This window comes from Hemicordylus capensis, chromosome 10, assembly GCF_027244095.1.
Source record: "Hemicordylus capensis ecotype Gifberg chromosome 10, rHemCap1.1.pri, whole genome shotgun sequence".
Lineage (NCBI taxonomy): Eukaryota > Metazoa > Chordata > Lepidosauria > Squamata > Cordylidae > Hemicordylus > Hemicordylus capensis.
Genome location: NC_069666.1, coordinates 14,469,101 through 14,475,100, shown reverse-complemented (window position 1 = coordinate 14,475,100; position 6,000 = coordinate 14,469,101).

Below are 6,000 nucleotides of genomic sequence, written 5' to 3'. Positions count from 1 at the left end.
AGAGACAAGGGCTATTTAATGGCCACTAAAGGTAAAGGTAAAGTGTGCTGTCGAGTGTTGACTCCTGGTGACCACAGAGCCCTGTGGTTGTCTCTGATAGAATACAGGAGGAGTTGACCATAGCCTCCTCCCGTGCAGTATGAGATGATGCCTTTCAGCATCTTCCTATATCACTGCTGCCCAATATAGGGGTTTCCTGGGACTCTGGGGAACATACCAGCGGGGATTTGGACTGGCAACCTCATGCTTGCTAATCAAGTCATTTCCCCACTGCGTCATTAGGTGGCTGCTTTATGGCCACTAGCCTTAGTTATTGTGACTCCCTTGATGAAAGGAGAGGAGAGCTGGTCTTGTGGTAGCAAGCATGACTTCTCCCCTTTGCTAAGCAGGGTCCACCCTGGTTGCATATGAAAGGGAGATTAGAAGTGTGAGCCCTGGAAGAGCTTCTCCTCAGGGTATGGAGCCGCTCTGGGAAAAGCAGAAGGTTTCAAGTTCCCTCCCTGGCAGCATCTCCAAATAGGGCTGAGAGATACTCCTGCCTGCAACCTTGGAGAAGCCGCTGCCAGTCTGTGAAGACAATACTGAGCTGGATAGACCAATGGTCTGACTCAGTATATGGCAGCTTCCTATGTTCCTATGTTCCTATGATGCTGCATCCTGATTGGCCATTTCAGTTCTCATTCCCAGGTGTGTGGCGGTGCCTGCAATTAAGGGCTTTGGCGCACATCAGGGCTTTTTGATGGAGCAGCATCTGAGTGAAGATGCCTCCAGGCTATCCACGGTGACAAGTCTAAACAGCTGTTGGAGAACAGCTGCTGGCATTGCCTGGCTGCCTGAGGTCCCATTCTGAGAAGGAAGCAAAACTGAATCATGGCCCGACGGTGCCACTTTAAAACCAAGAGGCAAAAGAGAAAGCGGGGGCGGGGGGAGAGTGATGATGGATTTCCTAAAGAAAGGAGGAGGGATATATTTTCTAGACGGAGAGTTCTGTCCTCTTTCTCTCCCCTGCACAGAATGTTCTATTGTTAGATCAGATAGGAGCAAATAAAATCCTATCTGGGCCATTCTAAACAAGCACGGTTCTTGGGCTGCTTAGAACAAACCCTTCACGTCCGGGGCAGTGCCAAGTCAACATGCAAGAGCTGAAAACAGAGGTGAAGCTTCAGGCCATTGGCAATATTTTCACTAAAGGCTGTTAGCATAACACCATTTGTTCCTGCAAGGGGATTGGGACAGGGTCAGGGGTCAGGCAAATTGGGCATTGGCTGTGGGGCCACAGCCAACAGCCAGGCACAATATTTCAATCAATCAATCAATCAATCAATCAATTAATCAATCAAGTTTTGTTTCTATACCGCCCCATCCAACAGCTCTGGACAGTTTACAAAAGCAAAACAAAATATAATCATTTTAAAAAATCAAACTTAAAAACCATATAACAATCCAAACAATTCAGACACAGTTTAAAACAGTAAAAACAATTTAAAAGCCCTGAAAGGCCAGACCAAAAAAAAAAAAAAAAGTGTTAAGGGCTTCTTAAAGGCTGGTAATGTTTCGAAACCACAAATTTCTGTGGAGAGTGCATTCCACAACACAGGAACAGCTACAGAGAAGGCCCGGTTCCGAGTCGCCCCCAGATGCACTGGTGGCAGCTGGAGATGGACCTCTCCAGATGACCTCAACATGTGTTGGGAATTATACAGAAGGTGGCATTTTCTAAGGTAACCCGGGGAGTGTAATGCCATCTAGAAGAGGAAGATCTACCCCATACCTCAAATTCCAACCTCCCACAACGAGCATCTCTGTCTTACTTGGATTCAGCTTTAATTTGTTATCCCTCATTCAGCCCATTACTGCCTCTAGGCAGGCATTTAGGGAATGAATACCATTACTTTGCACCAAATCCTCTGATGACCTCACCCAGTGGTTTCATGTAGATATTAAAAAGCATTGGCGGTGACAGAATGTATAAGGCAACTTTGAAAATAAGTAGTAGTCCATGGGTCAGCTGGAATGGTCTGTACCATCTGGGGGGATGAATGCCTATGTTGATTTTATATGAGATCTACACCCCTTATTGGGAGGGAGGTACCAGGAGGAGGTAACAATCAGGGTGGGGCTATAATAGGGCTGGTGGTTTCAAAAGCCCATCATGCCCTGCATCTGGGAGTCGCCAAGTCTCCAGGAGGAGCTGCCAAGCTCACCCCCCACCGGCTGAGGCTCCCACCCGATCTACTGCTGGCCTCCTGCTGCTGCTGCCAGCCGCCTCCCTCGGCTGCTCGTCCGGCTCCCATGAGATCCTCCTTCCATTGGCCAGGCTCATTTCATCCTGGGAGCGGGGTGTGTGTGGGGGCCACCTATTAAAACCTGGGCCCAGTATGTCTCTGGTAGCAGTGGTGTGAGTCTACTGCAAGGCTGCACAACTCAGGCCCTCCAGCTATGGTTGGACTACAACTCCCATCATCTACAGTGGCCAATAGTCACGGATGATGGGATTTGTAGTCCAACATCTGCAGGAGGGCAGAAGTAGTGCAGCTCTGATCTCATGTGCCACTGCTGCTTTCTCCCATTCAGTTACCTTTTTGGGAGCGATGGTTTCCCTTCCTTAAATTTGCAGATAAAGCAAAACCCCTTTGCCTCTGTTAGGTACCGGCTCTGCCAGAAGTGTATCCCTCCCGCAATATTTTCACAATATTATCAAACCATTAAGATCCCCAGGATTGCTTTCAAGGGTCCCCTGGGGATTGATATCCCTTCATGGAGACCAAATAGCCAATTTTCATTTCTATTCCTCTGACAACATGGATGAAATTTTATAGTATTTTGGGGTGGTTTTTTTAAAAAAAGCTTTTATAACACTGATGCAAATTGGGCTGTTCCAAGCCCGATGGCCATCAGGACCATAAAAGTATGAGCACACACTGAAAGTTGAGTGTGTGTGTGTGTGTGTGTGTAAGTGTGTATGTGTGTGTGTGTGTGTGTGTGTATATATATATATATATATATATATATAAACTTTATTTGTTAGCCATCCCATAACAAATTGTTCTCTGAGCAGCTCACAACAGAGGATTAAAACATACCATAAAAAACACATAACACATTAAATCAACAGACAAAAAAGGCAAAAAAAAATACAAAATACAATACAAAGCTGCTTAAAAACTCCTTTTAAAATTAATTAAAAATCAAATTAAATCTGAAAACCAGAATTTAAAAGGCAGGCATTGCAAAGTTATCACCTCTTTTCCATCTCTAGGGGTGTGTAGACCGTATCTAAAATCACCATGAACATTCATCCCCGCCAGATGGTTCTACTACTTATTTTCAAAGTTGCCTTATTCCTTCTCTTGCCTACAGATCTACCGCTCAAATTCTTAATGTTGAAAGTTTCCAGCCACTCACAATCTGAACTCCTGAAACATATTTTATAAGATTTCCATAGAGGCTTTATACATGTCTAGACAGGGTGGGGGTCGGGGGAGCGGATCTCTCCTTTAATGCTATTTCCGTAGAGGCATAATCTCAGACCTGAAATTGTCATATGCCTCATGTGGTTTCAAAGTATAGTTTGCAACAATTAACTCAAGCCCCTGGAAAAGTATGCAAACCCCTAAATTGCTGTGCAATTAACATTCTACATTCTCATAATGCCTGGTTATCGATGGCCTAGTTACACTCAAAAGAAGGGAGATAAAAAAGTTAGGTCCTTGTTGAGGCTTACGTTCAAAACAGCCTCCACTGTTTTCCAAAAATGGATGCCCTTCAGAATTCGTCTAGGTTGCAATTTCTGTCTCCCACAACCTCATGACATCATGTTAAATGAGGCTGTGCCAACACCGCGGTTGTGTGTTTTTCAAGGAAACCTTTGATTCGGTTTCCAAGAAAAATGAGGCATTTCGCACCGACCACAGCCAAAAGGTAGTTCACAGGAGCCATTGGCATGGAAGTAAATGTGCTAATAGAAATGATGAACAAACGCAGTTTTTAAAATGACAACAGCTTTCTTGACATCAAAAGCCAGCATCAGGGACAAACCTCTGGAAGGAGGGAATTTCCCCCATTTTGTTCCTCTGATTTGTATTCCACTCCTCCTGAATTTTGGTTTAATGAAACTAGAGTTGCCATGCCCATCAGAATTCCGGGTTTCACCCAGATTTTAAGCATCTCACCCAGATTCGCCCAGATTTCAGCTTTCATTTTAAAAATAAATAAATAAAAGCTCAGCTTCCCTTGTAGACCCAGAGTTATGGAGCAAAGTGTGCAGTCACTATTCTGCTCAAAAACTATTTTCAAGCCAATTTACATAATATGCAAATTAGGCACCCGGATTTGGAAAGCCAGAAGATGGCAACCCTAAACGAAGCCCTCTTCAGACATAACCTTCAGTTGTACCTGCGTTGAGATATCTGCACTTGTGCTTGTGTGTGAATGACTGAAGCCCTATTCAGATATAAGAACAGCCCTGCTGGATCAGGCCCAAGGCCTATCTAGTCCAGCATCCTGTTCCACACAGTGGCCCACCAGATGCCTCTGGGGAGCCCACAGGCAAGAGCTGAGGGCATGTCCTCTCTCTCTTGCTATTGCTCCCCTGCAACCGGTATTTAGAGGCATCTTGCCTCTGAGGCTGGAGGTGGCCTATAGCCCTCCGACTAGTAGCCATTGATAGACCCGTTCTCCACGTATTTATCCAAACCCCTCTTAAAGCCATCCAGGTTGTTGGCTGTCACCACATCTTGTGGCAGCGAATTCCACACGCTGGTTATGCATTGTGTGAAAAAGTACTTCCTTCTGTCGGTCTTAAATTTCTTGGCAATCAGTTTCGAGGGATGACCCCTGGTTCTGGTGCAGGGCTGCTCAACTTGGGTCCTCCTGCAGACATTGGCCTACAACTCCCATAATCCCTGGCTATTGGCCACTGTGGCTGGGGATTATGGGAGTGGTAGTCCAAAAACAGTATAAAGTTGAGCAGGCCTTTTCTAGTATTCTGGGAGTGGGAGAAAATTTTCTCTCTATCAAGGTTCAACACTAAATTGAACATTTGTATTAGGGCACACAGGTACAGATTTGTACAGACGTACAAATTCTCGTAGTATGTTGAACACAGGTAGAGCAGCAAATATCCTATCTGTACCTTGCATTTGTACCCTGTACCCACGGTAACTTTTAAAATGATCGCAGGAACACTCTGTGCAAACATCTGTACCCTCGTATAACATAACAAGGCTGTTCTTAAGCTTTATTGGCTGGCTGGTCCTTCCCTTTCTCCAAGGCATGCAACTCCCTGCTCAAAATGCAACGTGACCCAGTGGGATTTGGAAAAAAACAGGGAGAAAACAGTCATCGCCTCTTCTTTGGCATCCACCCGGTGTGATGAGAGCACTGAACTCAGACTGGCCCTGAAATTCAATCCAGCTCAGCGATCCTTGATACTGTCTCAGAGACAAATGAAAAGTTTCTCTCGTGTTATCACTTTAGAGAGCATCACACAGGCAGGTTATCTCCTGTTCTCCTTATTTAGATAGCATGTTCTGCCATACCATTGTCTTGGGCAAAGTACAGGTTTCATAGCATTAAGGAAGTTACCTTGAAGATTCTGCCTCTTATCAGGACATCACACTTACTTAAACTCCAGCTATATAACCCCCTCTTCTGTCTCCGGTCTCATCTCTCTCCGTTACCTTTGCCCGTCTCTCTGGTACATTGTTGGAACGAAATGTCAAAAGGGCAGTGGGTCTCAAAGAGATAACGCAAATGTTTTAATAGTTTTAACACTGCTTTAACATTTTAGCTTGTTTCTGATGTTTTAACTTTTCCGGTTGTCGTTTATTTTGTTTTATTGCAAACCGCCCAGAGACGCAAGTTTTTATGTTTAATAAATAAACAAATAAACATCCATAGTCTCTAATTGGGATGTGCACAGAACCGGCTGGCCCGGTTCGGTTGGAGTCCGAACCGGACTTGAACTTGAACGGGCCATTTCTGTCCAGCACCGCCTCG